A 24158-nucleotide genomic window follows, 5' to 3' on the forward strand; every position below is an offset into this window, starting at 1 on the left:
CACCTACGTTGTAGCGTATGTGGGTACTTCATTCCTTTTTACGGCTGGGTACTATTCCGTTGTACGGATACACCACATTTTGTTGCTTCATCCATCAGCTGATGGGCCTTTGGGTTGTTTCCACCCTTTGGCCACTGCGAATAACACTGCTGTGAGCAGTTGTGTACAAGGTGTTGGGTGGACGTATGTCGTCCTTTCTCCTGGGTCCATATCTATGAGTGGAATTGCTAGGTCACATGGTGGCACAACGTTAACTGTGTGAGGAACTGCCCCGCTGTTTTCTTTTTTTGTGGGACCACATAGTGGCCTGTTGAGTGGTCTCTCTGCCCCCAGTGTTGTCCCCTCCCTCTGGTCAGGTCTCCTCACCACAGCAGCAGGGAGCAGAGTCTCTCACCCAACAGACACTTTTAGAGCCTGTATAGGGAAGCAGAGAGACAAGGTCCTGTCCAGTCAGCTGATATTAAAGCATCAGCTGGGTCGTGACACCCAGAATAAAAGCACAGCTCTGGGCCAGCAGGTCCAGAAGCATCTCCCCTGCATTTCCTTCCCTCTTGCTGATGATTCTCCAGTCACTCTGGCCTCCCTTGGACACTGGCTTTCTCCCGCCTTGAGCCTTTGCACATACCATTTATTTTGTTTCCTCTGCTTAGATTAGAACGTGCCATTCTTCACAAAGCTGCCCAAATGAAGGAGTAAATAAATCGAATTCAGTGTATTCAATGTATTAACTTGCTCAAGGCCACACAGCTGGTTGATGGCAGACTCCCCACTGGATTCTCGTATCAAAGGCTTTTTGTTTGTGTGTTTGTTTTAAATCTTTCCTTCTAGATGACCATCGAATATATCAGCCTGTATTACAAACCTTTTATTTAGCCTCTATATCAGGGCTTCTCGACCTCAGCACTATTGATATTTGGCGATGGATAATTCTTTGTGGAGGAGGTTATCCTGTGTGGTGTAGGACGTTTCTGCATCCCTAGCTTCCAGGCACTGGATGCCAGTAGCAACTCCTGCCCCCCAAACCTCCCCAGCTGTAACAACCAAAACTATCTCCAGCCATGGCCAAGGTCCCTTGGGGGAAAAACTCATCCAGTCGAGAACCACGACTCTACGGCTATTGTCTTGTTCAATGAATACTGGAGCTGAGACCAGCCAAGGGTATTTCCAACCCCTCCTTACCAAAGAGTTTTAGCCAATTCCCCTTGAATAAGGCAGGACAGGAGGCCTATATGAATTTGGAAGAAATCTGCACAACAAGGTTGGAAATCAAAAGAGTCTGTGCTTGATCTGCAGTAAATGAGAATATTTGATACGCCAGATTCCTCATTCTTCCAAAATTCTGGTCAATAAATACCAACTCAGTGGGACCCTAACCCTCCTGGGTCAGGCAGACAGTACGATCTCGTACACCGAGGCATTTCCTCAAAGTATTTTTCCGGGTAGTTTGGATCATCCTTTTCAGAGATCAGAACTTTGGAGTGATGGGAAGGGGGAAGAGATGAACACAGAAGGAGACCCTATGACAAAGGGGTCCATTTTAAATGCTTCGTGTTAATTTCAACAGCTTGCATCTCCCTACATCCTTAGTATTAGGACTGAGTCTGAGAAGCTGAAATGAACACAATTGCTCTGAGCCGGTGACTTTGCAGACCAGGATGTTCCCCGGCTCCTGCAGTGCTGTTCAAACTTGGACGCAGCTGGGGGCTCCATTAGTAACCCCCGGGAAAATATGAGTGTTCTTAGCTGGAGATGTCCAAATAACAAGATTCATCTTTTTCCCCCTGGCAGAAGCAATAACTTTGCATGATGCATATTAAATGTTTAATTAAAACCCAGTGCTAAAGCATTTTCAGGAAGCTATAAAAGCCCTTTGGAGGAGGTCTGGAAGCCAGGGGTGCTTGTAAGTTTACCAAGTGCACTGCTGCCCATCGGACACCAGGTTTCATCTTCGCTCTGTTTCTCTTTGGTACCTGAGTTGTTTCACAGGTGTTGGAGGTGCCTGATGTAATGATTCAGTAATTCCGATGACCGCTAAAATGACAAGGATTTGAGACTTTAAGGGTAGAATCCCCAGACGCCCTCTGGCCAGATCCAGAATCCACGTCCTTGCCCCTCCTGCGGCAGGAAGTGAGTTGGGCACCTAGCGCAGAGCCCGTGTGGGAGAAACATAACGATCCCAAGAGCAATTTGAAGCTGAAGGGGGAAGTGCCTAGAGACAGAATTTTGCTCCTTCGGCTGTAATTGCCAGTGAGACTTCCTGGGGCCTCGGAGGGGGATGCTTTCCGAGCAGAGAAGCCGGGCTCAGACGACGCACCCCAGGTACTCTCACGCTGCAGGACGAAACCTTATTTAGTAGCTGTATTAATTGAATCCTCACTTTGGGTGGATTGATGGAATTCATATCAGAAGGTCCCCTCGCTGTTGGAGATGTCCCTCGCTGACTGCCTCCGCCCTCCAAAATAGGAACTCAACTTCACAGCTGATTTTTTTTTTCCCATTTGCTCATTCATTCCTGCATCCATTCATGCACTCATTTATTCCATCAAAGCCGATTCAGAACCTTCTAGGTATCCTGGGCTGTATTCGTCCTGAAGTCAACCTTGATCTACTAAATGCCAGGCACCGTTCTAAGCGATTTACACGCACCATTGTCTCCAATCTCCACGAGTCTTTTGAAAGCAGAGGGTTTTCTCCAGCTGGAAGCAGAAGGGGAAGTCGGAGAGGTTCAAAGCCCAAGGAGGACTGGGCCGGCTGTCGCTGGCTTGAAGCTTTCGGGTGTGGGGGGAGCATGTGACAAGGAAGGTGGGTGCTCCCCAGCAACAGAGAGTGGCTCCCAGCTGACAAAAGCCATGGGGACCTCAGCCCCACAGCTACAGAGAAATTAATTCTGCCAACAATCTGGATGAGCTTGAAAGGAGATTCTCCCCCAGGGCCTCCAATTAAGAGCTCAGCATAGCCGGCATCTTGACTGTGGCCTTGTATGAGCCCCTCCGCAGAGAACCTGCCTCAGCCCACTCAGACTTCGGACCAACAGAACCGTGATATCATACGTGGGCGCTGTTTCAAGTCGCGAAGCTTGCGGTCTTTGTTGTGCAGCTCTCGTGATTACTGAGGCTAATAGACTCACGTCATTCTCACGATTAGGCGGCAGGCTGCTTACAGGTGAAGAAACTAAAATTCAGAGAAGTGAAGATACCTTTTCAAGCCCACACAGCTTGGCAGGGCGAGAGAGAGAGATTCAAACCACACGGTCTCCTGACTACAATTCTGATGTTTTTGTGGGTCTCACAAATCTCTGCGGTGGGTGGAATCGTGGTCACTCTCTCTCTGTGACCCTCTGGCATTGTCAGTGAGGGACACGAGATGTTGGTGTGAGTGGAAGCAGACCGGTGGGCCGGGAACCGGCTGGACGACACAGGTGGGGGCCATAGAGAAAGGGGGAGGGGTGTGGAAATGGAGGTACCATCAAAGGAGAGAAAACACAGCCGGTCAGGAGGTTAGGATGCGGGGAGCTTCTAGTTTTCATCCTCTTTGCACGGTCAAGGACGCACCCCCAGAGGTCCAAGGCGACAGCAGGCACTGTAATGTGTCACACCCCTGAGTCCTGGGGAGACTAACCAACCCTCCACGCTGTCCTCTGATGGCTGCCTTCCACACTGTTCTGTCCTGGGGGGCGGAGGCCACACATCAAAGCACAGTGTCCTGACCCCTGTGGCCCTGCAGCTCACCTGACCCTCACCTTCCGGGGGCAGATCCGGCTGTATTCTGAAGAGAAATGGAGCCGAAGCAAAAGGAGCAGGAATCTAACGTTTGACTTCGTCAGCATCTTCAGAAATCACAGCTATCGTTTCCTTCTTTGATTATGCCAGTGTTTTCTCCTCCTTATGGAAACTCTGGAAAGTACAAAAAGGAGCAAGAATAAAGGGAAGAGAACCACTTAGAAACAGTGGTTGTTAATAGTGTTTCCCCTAAGTTATTCTTTGGGTAATGAGTATACAAAAATATATACACAGATAGGCAATTGTATGACGAAAGGGTATGTTTAACAGAATTGGAATCAGATGGACTCTTTATTAACCAACTTTTCACTTCATAATCTACCATCAACGCTTTCCCTGATCACTGAGGACTCTTGGCAAGAGTGTCTTTACTGCCCACATAGCACTTAATCACATGATCATAAAAGAATTTACTTCACTTATTGCGGGACTTTCAAATACTTTCCAATTTTTCAGTAATATACATACTGCTTTGATCTCTACCCTTGTACATTTCTGAATAGCTGATAATCTCTGTAAGACAGAGAGAAAAAACTGGGGTTACCAGGCTGTGATGGTCAATTTCATGTGTCACTTGGCTGACCGCGGGGTGCCCAGATGAAACATTATTTCTGGGTGTGAGGATATTTCTGGATGAGCTCAGCATTTGAACCTGCGGACTCAGTAAAGTGGACGCCCTCCCCAGTGTGGGCGGGCATCGGTGACTCCGTTGAGGGCCTGAGTGGAACAAAGGTAGAGGAAGGAGGGCTTCACCTCCCTCACCCCTGCTCCTCCAGCCCCTTTTTTTTTTCCTGTCTCACTGCCCGAGCCCGCGCACTGCAATGAAGACCTAATGCAGCCAAAAATAAATAAATAAAATAAACAAATTTTTTTAAAAAATTAAAAAAAAAAAGGGGGTCCCAGATCCCTGCAGACTGGGATCTACACAGTCGGCTCCCTGGGTTCTCAGGCCTCTGGACTCAGACTCAATGACACCAGTAGTTTTACTGGGTTTCCAGCTTGCAGGTTATCTGACTGATTGATTGATTGATAGATAGTTATCCAACAGGAAATATATACATATCCTATCGGGTCTGTTTCTCTGAAGAACCCTGACTAATATGCAGGCTAAAAGGTATACGTATTTTAGGGTGCTGATATGACAAAGTATTTTCTAGAAAAGTTGTACCTGTCTTTCCACACAGAAATGTAACATGTTGCTAATGTAATGTGTTACATAATTTTTAAAGCTCAGCCTCCATTTGAACGGCAATCTCTCTCCTTTAATGCACTCCAACAGACTGCCCTGGAGTTTTTCCTTTGACAACTTTTCCACATTCTGTTCCACACAGCCCCCTGCACCCCAACCAGCAGCATCCTTTAAATGTCTCCAAGTAGCCAAAAAAAAAAAAAGGGAATAGGCACCACTTCCTCTATGCATGTACATTGTCTGTCTCTAAAGATATCCATGTTCATCTAGTTACACAGGACATAATTCAAAAGAAGATCAAATGTCAAATAACGTTTACTTCAAAATAAAGGGCAATTTTTGAGAGCTATGTTTAGATCTCTTTCTATCTATATATGTATTTTTAAAATTAATTAATTAATTTTATTTTTGGCTGTGTTGGCTCTTTGCTGCTGTGTGCGGGCTTTCTCTAGTTGCGGCGAGCGGGGGCTACTCTTCGTTGCGGTGCGTGGGCTTCTCATTGTGGTGGCTTCTCTTGTTGCGGAGCACGGGCTCTAGGCGCGCAGTCTTCAGTAGTTGTGGCACGAGGGCTCAGTAGTTGTGGCTCGCGGGCTCTAGAGCGCAGGCTCAGTAGTCTTGGCGCACGGGCTTAGTTGCTTCGTGGCATGTGGGACCTTCCAGGGTCAGGGCTCAAACCCGTGTCCCCTGCACTGGCAGGCGGACTCTTAACCACTGTGCCGCCAGAGAAGTCCCATATCTATACATTTTTTAAATTAATTGTTTGTCCATAAGCTCCTACGCCTGGTTCTTAGCCAAGAGCGGCGGTATCACTTAGCTGAAGCTCTGGTGAAGAGAAGGAGAGAAAGCAAAGCTGACTGAAGATATGCCACAGGCTAGGCCCTGCACCAGGTCCCACCGTGTACGTGATTTCTTTTTAAGCCACACGAGGTATTCTTTTCTACATTTCTGTGCATAGGGAAATCAAGGCCTACAACCAGGACCGCGCTGAGCAGAGAGGAGACCTGAACACAGGAGACCTGAACATGGAGTCCCGTGCTCCATCGTCTCTGCGTTCTGTCACCAGTTCCTCTAGAAACAGATCCTAAAGCAGGGCAGCGCCCACGGCAGTACCCAGATAGCACACTGGTAAGGCTCTCCCTTCACGCTGGCTTAGAATCCCCTTCCCTTCTGCTTCCTCACATCAGCTCTCAGATAGACTACCTGAACCCACGTGCCTACTGCAGCCTCTGCTGTTAGGGGTCTCCAGACCGAGACATTTGCTTAGAAGACCTGAGCCCCGGAACGACCCTGCAGAGCAGGGCGTGGCTCAGGTGCCGGCTCCCACCTCTCCTTCTCCAGTCTTCGGGTCCCCAGAGGCGACTGCAGCGTGCCCTGCTGTGCAAATGTCTCCAGGGAGCGACACCTGTCCCAGAGGTCTCGCTTTCGTCCCAGCTGGGCCTACGCGTGACCACGAGTGAGTCACAAGTGAAAGATGGAGACGTTTCCCCCGGCGACGGGGCTCTGGGTCCCCAAACCACATCTCTGCTTTCATATGTGTTGGGATGATTCAGCGGAAACTTCTGGTCAAACGGATCACCATAGCAACTTTCAGTAGACATCCAGCATGCAAATGAGAGAGTGGAAAGGGGCACTTTCTCAATAGCCCAAAACCAGCATCCTCTGAACCCTCCGGGGATCGAATTCTAGACTCTTTGGAGGTTTAATGCAGAGCCTGCTTCAATGCAGGTCGGCACCTGGCTGGGTGTGTTGGTGTCTTCAGATGCTAAAATGAGAAAAAGTCCCCGGGGGTGGTTTCTACACTCTGAGTCGTTTGTCTCACAGGGAAGATGTCTACAGGGGAGCTGGGAGACTGGGGCTTCACAGTTTCTCTGTGTCATTTATAAGCGTCAGGATCTTGGCCAAATGACGAAAACTCTCTGAGCGTCAGGATTTTCATCTGTAAAATGAGGGTAAAAAGACTTGCTCAATAGAGATATGATGTGTCTGAAATGAGAACTGGAAAATGCTTTGCATGTATTAGTCCTTCAATAAATGGTAGCTACTGTACTATCCTCCGTGGACCTTCTGAAGCCCGTCTTTGATCGAATGCCAGTTACACGGAAACTGTGGTGTTGATCGTTAGGGATGTAAATGTCAGTGTGGCATCTGCTCTCAAGGGGCTACAGGAGCTGCTGAAAAGAGGGTGAAAGGGGGTTAAACAGATTAACCCTCTAACTCAAAAAATCTACACTACACAGATTTCAATGTAAAAAGCCAATGGGGTGTTGGAGAAGGAGAAGTGATTTTATTTTATTGACACATTATTCACTATATCAGACAGGAATGCCTTTGGCTGCAAACAACAGAAAAATTAATTAAGAGGGGGCTTAAACAAAGAAGGATTAATGTTCTCTCTCTCTCTCTCTCTCTCTCTCCCTTTCTCTCTCTCTCTCTCTCCCTTTCTCTCTCTCTCTCTCTTTCTCTCTCTCTCTCTCTCTCTCTCTCTCTCTCTCTACACACACACACACACACACACACACACACACACACACACACACCCCACACAGTTGTGGAGGTAGCCGATTGCTAGCATTAGTTCAGTGGCTTACTAATATTAAGGTCACCATCTCACCATCTCTGCCATTCTCATCTTTCCCTTCTTGCTATCACCTCATCTTCCCAAGGTAGCTGCTGAAGTGCTAGCCATCATGTTTGCATTGCAAGGTGGTAAAAACAAAAGGGAAATTGATGGTACCATTGGAATGTTTATATTTTATGTATGAGAAATGAGTCACATGGCCTTTCTCAGCTACAAGATTATTCATGGCTTGACTTGATGAAATGTCACATCATCCCCAAGGAGGAGGCATGTGTATAACCCAAAGTCACAGGGCAGGAAAAGAGCAGAGGCCCTCTGACTTTGGTCCGTGCTCTGCCCTTTCGCATAGCTCAGCTCTGATTCAGGGGTCCAGAGTTTGTGGGGTGGGCTGGCGAAGGCAGTAAGGGCCTGTTGAGGTACACAGGACCCCAGCTTGGTCTCTCCTGGGAAAAGGGTGAAGGTCATTCACGTTCTTCTGTAGAGAACCCTGACTGCATCCGGGGGAGAGGAGGAGAGAGACAAAGGAGGCTCTACTCCGGGTGGACCTTGGGGCACCTGGGAGAAGCACACCCATGTGATGCTATCTGATCCACAACTTTGTGTCTCTTGGGTCCTAGTGAGAAGGAGTGGGCCTGGGGAACCAAGAGTAGTTTTAATAAAGGGAATGTTTACAGAGCACAGGAACACAGGATATAGAAAAGCCTTAAGGCAAAGTATCATTTCCTGGGGTTTCCACCTTCAGGGAGCCAGGACCACCTCTTGCTGCCTGAAAGGGTAAGGAAAGGGTGCATCGTTCCAAGACTCAGGGAAGAGGGGAGGAGAGAGAGAAAGAGATGGAGAGAAAGGGAGAAAGAGACAGATAGGGGGAGAGAGAGAGAGAGAGAGGTGGGTGACTAGACAGGGCAGCCTGACTCCGACTCTAGAGCTGTAACCTTCAGTCAAGGGCACGAGTGATCCTGCAGGTTGGGAGGCAGGAGCTCACCCCACCGCCCTGCAGTGTTACCAGAGGCCTGACCCAGCTGGAAGCCAGAGGGCTTGGCGAGCCCACCCACACTGATCTGTCTCCCAGAGCCCAGAGCTGAGTGGGGAGAAGCAGAGAATGGACCTGGCAGGGGTGGGGCTGGGTGGAGGCAGAGCCCAACAGAGACACAAAGTTGAATGAGGGCAAAGAGGCTGTTAACACCCTTCCCCCAGTCCTTTGTGTTGTTACAATTACCCCCACCAGTGAATGTTCCAGAGGCTTCCATGGAGCACGTGAAGATGGGGTTCACACGTCGGCCCCTTTGCCATGGTGTTCTCTACCTTTATACTCAGCGCCTCACTGATCACCCCTCCTCACTACTCAGCCCATGCTCTAAATTTCGTGACAGAAGGTTAGAAATAGCCTCCCTGGTGTTTCCTCTCAAAAATCTCCCAGAGGGCTTCCCTGGTGGCGCAGTGGTTGAGAGTCCGCCTGCTGATGCAGGGGACACAGGTTCGTGCCCCGGTCTGGGAAGATCCCACATGCTGCGGAGCGGCTGGGCCCGTGAGCCATGGCCGCTGAGCCTGCGTGTCCGGAGCCTGTGCTCCGCAACGGGAGAGGCCACAGCGGTGAGAGGCCCGCATACAGCAAAACAAAAACAAAAACAAACAAAAACAATCCCCCAGAGAGTTACACTCTGGGGACGAAAACACAGTGCCAGTTTTGTCACTGTATCCTTTTCATCAATAAAGTATGTGATCGAAACTGTAGGAATATACATCTCCTTAAGGGATGTGGGTGGAATCAATGGTGTGTCGGAGGGAGATACTTACATATTCTTCTTTAAATCAGTCCACGTCTCAAATAATAGTGTGAGGAGGAACCATGTGATTGGCAGTCAGTAGATATTTAAAACAAATGGCCGACTTCCCTGGCGGCGCAGAGGTTAAGAATCCGCCTGCCAATGCAGGGGACACGGGTTCGAGCCCTGGTCTGGGAAGATCCCACATGCCACGGAGCAACTAAGCCCGTGTGCCACAACTACTGAGCCTGCTCTCTAGAGCCCGCGAGCCACAAGTACTGAAGCCCGCGTGCCTAGAGCCTGTGCTCTGCAACAAGAGAAGCCACTGCAATGAGAAACCTGCGCACTGCAACAAAGAGCAGCCCCCGCTCACCACAACTAGAGGAAGCCCACGCAGCAACGAAGACCCAACAAAGCCAAAAATAAATAAGTAAATAAACCAACAAATGGATAAATTAAAAACAAATGGCTAGTGACAAAAGAAAGGGGAAAGTATACATACACATCAATTATCTATGAATACATGATGTGTACATTCATTTAAGGATGTGTTTGCACCAGTGGACCAATCAGCTCAGTCAAAAGAGAGGCTACAGTAGCCACATCTGCAGGTTAATTTGTTTCTTTCAGGATAACAATGAAAAGTGATGCTGCAAGACTCTGGGCCATTCTGCCGAGCTGATCCTACCCTGAGGACAAGGTGTAGTTTTCTGGTGCTTGGGAAATGTGCTTTTGGGAGTGGCCAGGTGTGTTCTGGTGCCACTTCTGACTCTCAGAGGATCACCAACAATCCCAACATCAAGTTTCAGGTTTGGCAAGAGGTACATAAAAATGTCCTCAAGGCACAGTGTCCAAGAAAAAAACCCTCAGCAACCCAGGCTTCAAGGAAGATCAGCTCTGCCTCTCCCAATGTGCCTTTGCAGACACAGGAAGGGTGGGACGTGGCCTGGGATTCTTTGGGAGCAGGCGTTGTCTCTGGCATGAGATGTGGGCCGCCAGAGAGCATCGCCCGGAACATTAACATGGCAGCAGAGAACTTGTCGGGGTGTTCATGTGAGGCCCAACAGAAAGATGGAAACAGATCGAATAATTCTTACAAATCAGGTTTCAATGCTCCCTCCCTCCCTCCTTGTCAGCATCATCCTGAGAGAGAGAGAGAGAGAGACAGAGAAACAAAGACAAAGAGAGACAGAGAGAAAAAGACAAAGACAGAGACAGAGAGAAACGGAGACAGAGTCAGAGAGAGACACAGAGGGAGGGAGACAGAGAGACACAGAGCAAGACCCCAGAACAGTCGTTTGCCGGTTGGGACACACCAGCGGGTTGAGAGGACACTGCAGAGGAACACGTTCATTCATTCTGCAGACACTCCTTGACCCTCTTCATCTCAACACCAGCGCCTGTCCTCCCGGAGGTTTCCAGGCAGTGGACAGACAGACAAGCAAGCCTGAGCTTAGGATGGGAGTAACACGTCCTGTGATAAGGAAGCTGGGACGCCCCAGGATCGGTGCCAAGTCGAATCACAGGCAGGGCACGGGCTCCGGGTATCAGCAAAGCAGCTCTGCCCACCCCTCCACCCCAAGGTTGTTTCTATTGACAGCAACTGAAAACACAAATCAGTCGTTATTGTGGAAAAAGCTGAACTTTGTTGGACTTCGTTTGCTCACTTCCAGTCTGATAGAGCTGCCATTTGTAATTACATATAGGGTTACCATCATCTTTCATCTTCCAGCTCTCCGAGTCTCTAGAAGGTTGCACGCGGCCATATTTGGGAGCACAGTTCCCCCCAAACCTGGGGGTTTGGGGGATATTTCTAAGAGAGGGTGATGTCTGAAATGAGCTACTTGTGCTTTACCTCAAAACAGAGAAGGGGCAGGCTGAGTGGAAGAAACAGCAAACACCTCTTCCCATTCTGCATCCAAGTTTCCACTGGGATGGGAGACGACAGCTGACGGCTGGTGGCCTGTTGTGTGTCAAAACCAGACGGCACCATACAGCACACAGCACAAAGTCTGGCCTGGACCGAGGGCTCCAGAAATGTTACAATTGTTGCTGCTGTTCATTTACTGTTAGAGATGCTTATCTCTTGGAACGTAGTCCATCAGTATTCCTGCTCCACATTCTAGGAGGAGACAGCATGGCGCTGCCGAGATTGACGAACTCACACCAGTTCACTTACCCGGCGTTCAGGAAGCACCTACTTTGTGCAAGGCGCTAGGTCCCAAAGCAGAGCCACGCGGGGGCCTCACCTGACGCTGGGCCTCTTGCCTCCAGAGCAACCCTCTCAGGCAGAACAGTCCGGAGTCACTTCTGACACAGACGGGTAAGACCTCGGAGAACGAACGTGCGCAGGGAGATTGTACTGGAGACCCAGAGCTCACAAAGAGAGTGACTCCCAAGCTGTCCAGCTGTCCCCAAACGAACGCGCCCTCTGCGACACTCTCCCGAATGAATCTCACGCCGAAACCAGCGCATCATTTTTTGCTATTTGCTAAAGTTGCCCTTAGGAGCCTTACCGCTGCTGCTGACGGTGTGCTAGGAAATACTGAGGCGACAGGGCAGGAAAGGAACATTTACTGGGTGTCTACCGTGTGCCCAGTCCTGGGACTTTAGATGCACGATCAACTCTTGTCTTTTTAACTCTGGGTAGTTGGTAGAATTACCTCCCCACATTACGGATGAAAAAACTGATGCCTACAGAGGTTAATTTTCTTCCTGGACATCCCAGAGCAGATCAGAGCCTTGTGAGCACTTAGCTCTGCTTGGCTTTATCCAGACCTTGTCTTCTCCTTCTACTTAAAGCAAAACTGGACCAGGAAAATTACCCTGGACTTCAGCCAAAGGACCTATGAAACCACAGAAGGGAATGGGACCCACGCTGCCTGCACACGCTAGCTCCTTTCTGTGGAGTTTCAGTGGAATCTGTGTTGTCCTGGGGAGAATCCCAAGTATACTTGCGACCAGATAGGTCTCAGCCTTCAACCTAGGAGGTCTGGAGCTCGTAGCAAGAACCAAGGTTGGCTGGGATGAGGGGAGGTGATTAAAACAGTGGGGTGGGTGAGGCCAGAACAGAGCAGAGCAAGTAAATATTTGCTAGGGCAAATGGTACCTGACGACTCCTTGGAAGGTTCCAGTGGTCTTGGAGCCACGGGATATATGTCCTTTACAACATTACCTATTTCTGGACAACACAGACCCAGCCGGATAGCCTGAGAAGGAAACCAGCCTGTGTTCGGAGTAAATAGTTAACACTTCTGGGCTGGAAGAGATGATTATTCAAAAGTTGGTCCCCACATACAAATGCAAATGACATCCAGAGACACATGAATGCTAATTTCTCCAACGAAGTCTGTAGACAAACGCTAGTCATTAGAAACATTTCCGCGCATTTATATTAGGCTGTCCTCTAAAAGACTTTGCAGACAAATATGTCATCAAGATATTCAAAACCATGTAATCTTATCCAAAGTTTCAGCTATCAACAGTACAGTTTTCATCTCTTGCAGCTGTGTGTCAGAACGCTCAGGGAGATTACTCAGCTGATACGGCCGAGCCGGGAGGGGCCAGAGAAGTCCTGGGGGTCCGTAAAGCTCCCAACAGGAGAATCTGGGTTCTCAGAGTGGGTTAGGCTTTGTAGCCACAGGTGAGCGATCCGAGGCAGGTGAGGGGTGACCTCTAATAGGTTAGAGAAGAAGCATTCAGAGATGTCCTCTTCTGTGTCTCTCTCCACCTGCTTGCCTTCACACACACAAGCGCTACCGAGCTGACAGATCAACTTAAAAGCAGGGCGACTGGGAGCTCAAGATCCTGTCTGCACCACCTTCTTCTGCAAAAGAAAGCCTCGGACCCGTAGACTGTTCCCGGGGAGGCTCGGGGTAAGGGCTGAGGCTGAGGGTGAAGCGACAGGAGGGCTCGGCTTTAAGTCCTTCCTCTGAGCGTGTGCGCGTGTGTGCACTTTTACCATCCTGTCCCTTCCTTCATCTCTCCCCCCTCCCCTCCCCCCTTCCCTGCCCCTTTCTTCGTGGGAAGGGTATCTGGTGAAAAGAGTGCCCAGAGGGAACCTCCACGCCACCCCTAGGCCTGCAGAGGTTACTGTCATTTGATTGTTTCCTGAGGGACCATTTGTGTCTGGGTCACTTTATTTAGTGTGTGACTGGTGGTGGCTTTTGGCACTCACTTCTCTTTAACTAAACGTGTATTAAGTGACTCTATTAAATAACTCATTTATCTGTTAATCCACTGTTCAGCAACAGGAATAATCATCTACCCATCCATCCATCCATCCACCCACCCATCCGCTACTCGCTGATAATGAAGTCTGAAGAACCCCTAAATACGGCACTACTGTTATCCCGGTTCTGTGGCTGAAGAAACGGAAGTAGAGAGGCTACAAAATTAAATCAAGATCCCCCAGCTAATAAGGGACAACGCTGAGACAGGTTCATCTATTTTCTGGTTCACTCCACTAAGTCCATGGACGGCCATTTCTTGACTGCCTGCCTTGTAACAGGTTCCAAGTCCAGGTATAACAGGAGGGTAAAGATGTTTCGGACTGGCCCCTGCCCTCAAGGAGGTTGCATTTTTGTATCAATGCCAAGTGCCATGAGGCTGGTGTGAGTTGTGTGCCCCGAAATGGTAAAGTGTAAGCTGGTGCAAAAACCCATCAGCCCAGGTGCCTGGGGACACTGTTGGGATAACTCAGGGTCATGGGTCTCACCATCCAGCGTCCATGGGTACACTCTCTGAAGGATACCTTTGTTTATGGATGTATAGGCTGTAAACCCCATCCTAACAGCTGCTGCTTTGAAGGAGACTCGGGAAAGGACAGGCCAGGGTAAGGCCCAGCCCCTCTGGGGATGGGCTTGTTATAGCCACACTGGCTCCTCCAGACAACGCTTCTTAGAGCTGAGGGTGTGATCTGTGATGGCTGGCTCCTGCCAAGCCAGGGCCTGGAGGTCTCTGTAAAGGATCACTACATTGTGCAGGATATGCTTAGTGGGAGAAACAGTTTGTGCAAGGACACACGGGCATGAATGATGATGGGATGGTAGAGCAGGGTGGTTGCTGAAGCACAGGTAGCATGTGACGGGATGACTCATCGAGGGGCAAGGGAGGTATCTGAACAGTTAGAATGAGAACTCATGGTAAAGGGTCTCATGTGCCAGCTGCAGGGTCTGGACCTTAGGGGAGCCACAAAGGTACTGGGCAAGGGAAATATATATCCAGATTCATGCTTCAGAAAGAATAGTTGGCAGTGAATTGGCAGATCTGGAGGCAGGAACACTGGTTAGCTGGTTTTTGCAATAGTGTAAACGGAGGCCTATCCTAGACTCAAGGAGTGTGAGTGATAGCTCACAGGAAACCTTCACGATTTTTGACAAGCAGAATGGAAAAGATGCACGATTGATTAGAGTACTGAATGGAGGAGAGAGAAGAGCTCAGCTCAGCTCTCAGGTTTCCAGCTTGAAATCTGGGTGAATATTCTTTAAACCTCATTGGGGATCATGAGAGAAGAGGCCAGATTTGGGGAGTCTGAGATGTCAGTAGGATATCCCAGTGGGATAGCTCAGTGGCAGTTGAAAATCTGGCTTTGGAGTTCAGAAGATAAAGTATTCGTTGGCAATGGAAACTGAACATGCAAATGGGTAGCATGTGTGCCACAAACTGCCCCTTCTGCACCCAGAACAGGCATCACTAATCAATTGCAGATTTTTTTTTTTTTTTTCCCATTGAGCCTGGCTGCTTAAGCACCATGATTCAGGCAGCCATTACCAATGGACTGGAGCTGGTATGGAAATTGAAATATTCTTGATGGCTGTCACAGAGATGATGACTGAAGCCATGGAGGGGTTGGGAGCGCCCTCGGTAGAACGGGTATATCTAGTAAAATACACAGCTGTAGTTTAAAGAGTGTTGGCTTTGATGGAAGATGACCTGGATTCAAATCCCCTTGTCACCAGTTACCGGCTGTGTTAACTTGGGAGATTTACCTAAACTCCCTAGGTCGTAATTATTTATTTGTAAAACATGGATAACAATAGTACCTCATTGCATTCTGGATAACATTACTGTCACATAAAGTGTTTAGAACAAGCTGACACTTACATAATGCTCAATACATGCTATTGGGGGGAATGCAAAGAGCAAAGGAACCTGTAAAAATTAAGAGGGGTTCCCTCAGAGCCTGTGCCAGTCCAGGGGACACCTTAATACTCCTGGTCACAGGAGATCTGCTGGCATTTGGGAAGGATTCTAAACTCATTTCTCAGACTCACGCTCTGTATTCCATGAATATCCTGGTTCTTAACTCAAATACAGTTTGGGGTTTGAATCTATGCATCTACAAGACTGCTTCCTAATTTGTAACAGTCCTTCTGCACAGATTTTGGAAAAGGAGGTGGATGCTTTGATCCAGCACAGCGGCCACTGGATCTAAACTTCCTCTGTTTCACCCAGCACGGCAGACGGACAGATGTTCAGCCACAGCCCAGGAGGAGAGGGAAGGGGAGCTCAGTTCTTTCCTATCAAGAGGTCCCTTTTTAGTTTAGGTTGCCAGGTGTGTGTTACCTGAGAGAGGCCTTGTGGCCTGTCTGGCAAAGCATGTTAAAAATAAATAAATACATATAATTTATTTATTTGCCTGGTTTGCTCTTTCCCAATCACTGTCCTTAATCGAAAGGCAGTTATGGCCTTTTGGGTGCAGTACAGCATATAAAGTGTTTAACAGAGTGCCTTCATATTCATGTAGCCAGTATCATATTTATCTGGGTAAATAGAAGATTATGTTTTCTGAACTGCCTCTCTGCCGGCCCTGCCAGCCTTTAGCAGTCTTGCCAAGAGACTGGAACCACTTTATATGGGCTTCATAACCACAGAGCTGGTGTGTGTGTGTGTGTGATTTATTGATTTATTTATTTTGGTGGCACGGGTGGGGGGCGGCCTTTTCACGTTATTTTTCACCGTAAGTGTGACGGTAAAGTGTGTTACTCCGAACACAAAGGGTCACACAGTTTCTCGACCTGAACACAGAACTTCTGGTGACCTCGTGGTGAGGGCATCGAGCCCTCCGGTTGTGACAGATCGACAACTGCCAAGAGGCTCACAGGCCAGCTGATTTCCAGTATAATCTGCTGTTGGGTCTGGGCTGGTTGATTTCCTCAGAACACTGAGTCAAGGATGTGTTCTGGTCTTTCCTTCTAACTTCCTGCTGGTGTGTTGGTGGGTATGTGCGTCTGTTTGTGGGAGGATGAGTGTATCTGCTTTTGACCTTGAGCACGTGTGCACGTGTACGTTTTGGTACCGAGGGGGAGAAAAAAGGCCAGAAGACAGAGCGGGGAGGAATGAGAGAGGGTCAGAAAGAGAGGAGGAGAAGTCACTGAAGTCTCACAAGCAGATCATCTGGATTTCTCCATTCTGTCGTTGGCCCCCTGGCATTGGTGTCTGGCACGGTTCTAGGTTCTGGGGATCGTACACTTACCTAGCGGGACAAAGTCCCTGGTCTCACAGATGTTACTGTTTAATGGGGGACACTGACAATAAACCAGTGGTTCAATACGGCAAATTGCAGAGAAACCGGCTGGTCCAATCACTGACGGAAATGCTGCCGTCCTTCTCAGCAGGGCTGGCTCTGTCACAGCCCCGGGGTAGCTCTCATCTCTGAATATTCCTTCCCAAGGGAGGTCATCTCTGGAATACATTTGTTTCTCTCTGGACAGACAGATTTCTACTTTAACTTAGATCGCTCCACCTCACTTTAAGGTTGTTTTCTTAAATTCCCTCTATGTCAGTGGTTTTCAGCAGGGGACGATCTTGCCCTCCCCCTTCCCCGGGCGACAAGTGACAACGTCTGGAGCAATTTCTGGTCGTCCCGACAGGGGATGCTACTAGAATCTAGTAGAGGCCAACGATGATGCTGAACATCGTACACATGTTTATTTTCTGTCTCCTCCACAATGAGAAGGCATGTCTTGCTCTTTCGTGTATCTATAATATTGACATCTTATAGATGTTCAATAAATATTTGCTGGCCGGCAGTGCCTGTAATAAAGCTCACTACACGATAGGTGGTATAAAATGTTTGCTGAGTGAATACCTGATCAACTCTGTGACTTAACAGCCATCTGACTTTGATGAGCCGTCTGACCTTTCTGAGCTTCAACAACTCCCCCGACAAAGAATGATCTGACCCAGGTGCCAACAGTGTTGAGGCTGAGAAACCCTGACTTAAGTGAAGCTGGAGGCTGAGCCAGCACCCGCGGGGCCAGGGCTTGTGAGCGTGTGCGTACGCGGGGCATGGCGGTGGGGTCTGCCAGGAAGCCCGGCACTGCCCCCTGGGGAAAAGCCCTCCCCACAGCCACATGACGCTTTCCCTAGGAAACTTCTCCCCACCCCAGACAGTGAGTTGGGAACCGGCATAGCCTTCGCTGGGGGCTGCCAGGATGGGCTTTCTGTAGGATGGCTCCCAAGAACCGAGGGGCTGGGGGACCTCATGGTGCCGAAATCCTTAAAATCTTGGGGCTCATCCTGGGGATATGTGTCCCCAGAAAACCTTAGCCACCCAGTCCCTTCCCGCGCAAGAGCATTTGTTGACAACAGATTTCCTAACAGCATACAGGATCAGCCTGAAATATACTCTGCCTGTAAATTCTGCCCCGAAAACACTTCGCAGTGGGAAGCAACTCGTGAGTCCCCGGCAAACAGGAGAGAGGCTCATACCTGAATGAGCTGATTCCCACTGCTGTCTGAGGCAAGGGTTTGGGGGAAGGAAAAGAGAAATGAAATATCTGGGAAATCTGAGACATTGTTTTAAAACAACGGGTTTTTAGGGTGTTTGATTTACTATTCAACTGTACGCAGCTGCTGTTCGGAAAATAGGCCGCGTGCCAAGCGGAGCAAGCTGATGGAGGGGGTCGGGGGCGGGGGGCGGCGGGAACAAAAGAATCCACAGCGGTGTTTGCACACTTCACGTGTCGACTGACTTAAAAAAAAAAAACCCGAGCTGCCGACCCTTCCTGAGAAGCCAATGGCTGGCGTCTCTTGCGTCGCTGTTTATCTGTTGGACTGCTGTTTCCCACATACGTAGCTCTTGCCTTCTCTCCGTTAAAGAGATTTAGGAGACTGCTCTGCCCTCAAAGTGCACACTTTTAATCAGTGCTTCAGCCATCACCCCCTCCTTTTTCGTCTGTTTTCTCCAGTCTGGCATCAAGACACCCACACACTGGTAGAGGGAGATTTTTTTTTTTTAATTTTATTGAGGTAAAATTGATATAACCTAAAAGTAACCATTTATCAAGGTACCGTTTGGTGGCATTTTGAACCTTCACGAGGTTGTGTGGCCGTCAACTCTATCTAGTTCCAGAACATTTCCGTCCCCCCGAAGAAACCCTGCGCCCATCAAGCGGCCACTCCTCATCTGACTCTCTCCTAAGTCCCTGCAAAGCACTGATGTGCTTCCTGACTTCATGGATTCACTCATTCTAAAGATTTCATATAAATGGAATCCTACGATATGTGACCTTTTGTGTCTGGCCTCTTTCACTTAAGTGAAAAGTTCTTGAGGTGCACCCATGCTATAGCCTGTGTCAGCACTTCATTCCTTTTCATGGCTGCATGCTATTCCATTTTATGGATAGACCACATTTGTCACATTTTATTTATTCATCCATCGATGGACTTTGGGTGTTTTCCACCTTCTGGCTGTCGTAAATAGTGCTCTGTGAATATTCATGTGCAAGTATTTATTAGAAGACCTGTTTTCAGTTCTTTGGGCTGTATATCTGGAAATAGAATTGCCGGGTCATATGGTAATTCTGTGTTTAACTTTTTGAGGCATCAGAAATTCTTTAAGGCCCTATTTCCCAACCACCCTTAGTATCCAATCGGCTAATATGTCCTCCACCCACGAGGAGCCCAGAGTTAAACTTGAGGTCACCTCCTGGCTCTGCCCAGGGATGAGAAGGATGAAGAGAGGCAAAGACCACCTCCCTTGGAGGCCCTCTTTTCTCCATCATCACAATAGTTAACTGTGCACTCGATATGGCACTGAGTGTTCGTTTACATGAAAACCCTGCGGAGAGGCATTACTTTACCGATTTTTTTTTTAAGGTTTTTTTTTTTTTTGGATATTGGGGGTAGGAGTTTATTAATTAATTAATTAATTTTTGCTGTGTTGGGTCTTCGTTTCTGTGCGAGGGCTTTCTCTAGTTGTGGCAAGGAGGGGCCACTCTTCATCACGGTGCGTGGGCCTCTCACTATCACGGCCTCTCTTGTCGCGGAGCACAGGCTCCAGACGCGCAGGCTCAGTAGTTGTGGCTCACGGGCTTAGTTGCTCCGCGGCATGTGGGATCCTCCCAGACCAGGGCTCGAACCTGTGTCCCCTGCATTGGCAGGCAGATTCTCAACCACTGCGCCACCAGGGAAGCCCTACCGATTTTTTTTAAATGAAGAAATAGATTCAGAGAGATGAATCCACTTACTCAAGGATACACGGTTAAGAAGTAACGAGCCTTATCACGTCTAAAGGCTATGGAAACTATTTCACCAGATTCAAAAGGCTGTTGGTTCCCTGCCTAAAAAAGCAAAACCCTTCAGAAAGAACTGCCCTCAGCTCAAGTGGAGAATCCCTTCCCTTTTGGGGGGAGTTTGATCCAAACACTGAACACAGGCAAGGGGAGGCTTCCTTCAGCCCAGGGGACGCAGGAAGCCACGGTGAGCTTGTTCTGCAAGATCATTCAGTGACCCGTGTTACAGGCAATGCATTCTTCTCCAACAGCTGCACGTTCCTTGCCCCAGTCCAGTTTCCTGTCTAGAGTTTTCCCCTAAGGGGGAAATAGCTACCTCTATCCTTCCTTCTCATGGGCTATTCTTTTTATAGAAGAAGAAGAAGAAAAAAGCGCAGCAATAACCATCTCTTTCTAAGCAGTCACCCTTCCGAGCACGGGCTAAGCTCTTAGGACCCATTGACAGGATTCTTCCAATGGCTCTGTGAGTTGGGTGTTGTTTCTGTGTTGTTTGGAGGTGTTGTTTCCATCCTGACAAGGAAGCTGACATTCAGAGAGGTTAAGACACTTGCACAGAATCTCCAACCAATAGGTGGAAGAGCCAAGACTCAAAGTGAGAGTTTTTAGAATCTGAAGTCTACGGAATATAGGCACTCTGCCAGGCCAATCCCTGATCAATCACCTCCTATTACTGGGTGTCCCTGGCCCCTGGGCTAGGGGCTTTCACACATGGCCGCATTTAACCTTCATAAACTTCTAGCTTATAGAACAGGAGCTCAAGGCTTGCCCAGGCTGACACAGCTGACGTTAGCCAAAGCCACTTTTGTGCGGCCACTTGATTCCAAAGCCCTATCGAGTCTACCCTACTGTTCTAGTTACTTGGCCAATATGGCGCTGAGTTCATCCCAGGATGAGGGGCCAGGAGGAACGGCCGCCAAGGAGTCCTGCTCGGTTGCATCATAAACTTCTGACAACCTCAACTTACTCTCACTCCCGCCAACCATTTGCCGTGGAGTTAGTGGCTGGTTTCCACGTTAGGATGGAGCTCTTGGAGAGAGATGGTTTTCGGAATTGCTTGTGGTTAGTGATTTTCCTAAGATGAATTAGAAAGGAAACGATTTTGAAGGGAGGTTAGTTTGCCTCAGCAAGAGCTGAGCTGTAGCATCTCTCTGTTAGGACATGTGGGCCAGCAGCTATGGAGATGGACATGTATGTCCATGCTCAGGCATGTGTGTGCAGCTGTATGGGCACAATTCATATGCACACACACGTCTGTTTGCAAACGTGGGTCTGTATGCGTATGTCAAGGTGAACTCATCTGAGTGTCTATGCAAGCGTATTTCTGAGTACACGTGTAGGGGGTGGGCGACTTGGGGAAGACAGAGTAGAAGACTTCAGATGGAGGTTCCCCACTAGGACTGATTCCTGAAGACCTTGGGCTGGAAGAATCACCTTGGGTTCTTTGCGGGGTAAGGTGAGCCTCCGTGTGTCCACAGGGATCTTCTGGCTGGATGCAAACAACCCTTTCCTGGTGCTGATGACCTGGTTCCCTGGGAAGGGTCTCCACTGGCCTCAGTTAATCCATGCCTTGTTTATCACGTGTGACCTCCAGCCCCTCTTGGTGTGAGTTACAATCTTCCCCACAGCTCCAGAGCAAAGATCTCCAACTTTCGGCTGGTGGGGCTTCCCCGGGAGCTCTTTGGCATGCAGAGTCCCTGTCTCCACTTCCAGATCCTGACTCAGAAGGTTTGGGTTGGGGTTCGAGAACTTGCATTTTAACAAGCTCCGTAGTTGGTTCCGATGTAGATGACATGGACCATACTTGGGGACTCTCTGGTTTGGAGAGCTCTCAGGGATCGACTGACATGTGTCCATCCTAAGCATCTATCTCCAGGAAGGTGCCTCCAACAGGCTCTGTGATTCCTCTGGGGAAGCACACTGTCTCGAACCCACAGCATCCTATCATGAGTCTGACATGCGTTCGGCACCGAAATCAGATTCTGCTTCTGCTTCTGGCTGAGCATCTCCAGATACGTCCTCAAATTATCTACCCACCTTGTGATGAGCCCTCACCCTCCAGTTAGGAGATAAGCAAATGGTCTAATCTCATGCTTTTCTTTCAGACCAATTACACAACAAGAACAAGAAACCATGTGCTGCAGATTAGACACAACAAACCCCTCTGTCCTGAAGTCCATAGAATCGACTGAATTTAAGTACATTTTCAAAGTTAAAATTCTATCTTGCTAAACGCACGGTGCAGTCTTTCGGAGTGAGGATTTATCACAACAGTCATGGTCTTCTTACCCACTGAAAGTGACTTTCTCAACTTCCCATATAGAATCCTACCTCAGCTGGGCGTTTTGTTGGTTCTTCTTTTCCCCCCCTTTTATCCTTCTAACCTCTCTGAATAGGTGAAGGTAGGTTGGCTTGCAAAATCTATTTGGCAAACCATCTCTTCATCCTCACCAACCAAATTCTGATTTCGCATGACATTGGAATGCAGCCTACAGACCCTAAAAAAAGGTGTGTGTGGGAGGGGGATGGGATGGGAGGCTTATTTGACAGTGTTACAAGGAGACAAGCTGGAAGCAAACATTTGACACTCCAGCCCTGGAATGCTGTAAAAATTTAATTAGGTGGATCCATTAGTCACGCCCACATGGAGGCTTCATAGGGGACTTACGAAATTGCAGGCTACTGAGGAAAGTTTCAGACCTTCCTGTAAATGCCATTTCCCTCATTATTGGGAAATGTGGTCTCAGTGGGACCATTGAACCAGGTTTTTGTATTTATAAAATACGGTCAGGACGAGATTAACAGCATGAACTGAAGGGATTTTCAAATCCAAATAAGGGACACTTTCTAGAAGGGAGTTTGCCCAGCCACACTGCTTCTGAGTCAATCGGGCTGAGAAATGATTTTGGTGCCCACTGCCTTTCATGACTCCCTGACTTGGATTTTTAGGTTTAAAGATACCTGGAATGATGTTACGCGGTTGACTCTAATGGGACGAACATGTGTCTGTTTTTAAGTTGAAAAAACACAGGCAGCCTTTCTAGTTCTAAAGGAGTTGGTGGCTGAATTCCGAAATCAAACTTTGGGGTTTCAAGGTCTGGGATACTTACAACCTGATTTGCAAGCAGGCATTTTCAATTTACAAACACTGTTATTTTGATTTTAAGTCCCTGCTTGGTCACTGTGGTTCGAAAGAGGTAGATGAGGAAGATATTTAATACAATTAATCGTATGGTGATATTTGAAAGACACTGAAATTTAACTGAAGGCTCTTAGCTCTTAATCAGTCTGAATCATATGATATTGCCCACGTGACCACGGGCACTGTTTCTTCAGAAACATGTGGTTCGGTCTAAGAGGGTCTAAACATTCAACTGAAAAGGAAAGGGTTTGGTATGGTATAATATTATTGTTCTAGGGCCATGGTCCCCTAGAGACTGACTGTACACTGACTTTTCTTTCTTCGTCTGTATGCCTCCGTTTTTTACCCGTGTTATTATTTTAACAAACATATTATATATTCTGGATTGAGACATAAAGTTTAATAAGACACAGTCCCTGCCCTAGAGGATGCCACTGTCTAATGGGAAAGACTGACTTATAAACAAGTAACCACAGTGCAGTAATAATAATTATAATATTACTCTTCATTGACGGCCTAGGCACCAAGCAATTTACATACATTAGTTCATGTTTGTTTAAAAGCAACTCAGCAAGACAAGATTTTCGGGGTTTTTTAGTAGATGAAGAAACTGAGACCCAGACAAATTTAAGAACTTTCTGGATACACGGTTAAGAAACAACAGAGCTGAGATTTGAATCCAGGACAGTCTAAGTCCCTTAAGCCATATTGCCTCAGAGCCTCTCGTCAGTGCAATGACTCAGGTAAAGTGGTAGAACGAAGCAGTGCATGGAGAATTCTTCAGAGAAGAGTCCACAGTGTTTTGGAGACCCTGGAAGGATGAATACGCCTACCCACAAATTGGACAAGGAAAGTTTTGGTATTTGGGGGGGGTGGAAATCGCCACATTGTTACTAATATTTTCTGGCCATTGCTACTTCTAAATAAACCTTAGTTTGAGATAAAGAATTCTATTTTATATAACAAAAGATACTCTGTCTCTAAAAGTCCTTTGGCTTGATACATTTTTGAAGTTCTCTGTTGTTTCTGAAACTCGCATATGGAAAGATTTCAGGAATCAGCCATGGACCTGTCTAAGTTGCTGGCTGGATTTGGGAACTAGGTACACACGAGCAGAGGAAGTACATGGCTTTGGGGAAACAACTCCAATGGGAGGAAATTAGTGGCACCAATAAAGAATGCCTGTGAGC

This window comes from Grampus griseus (genome assembly GCF_964374135.1).
Source record: "Grampus griseus genome assembly, chromosome: 19".
In the NCBI taxonomy this organism is placed as follows: Eukaryota; Metazoa; Chordata; class Mammalia; order Artiodactyla; family Delphinidae; genus Grampus; species Grampus griseus.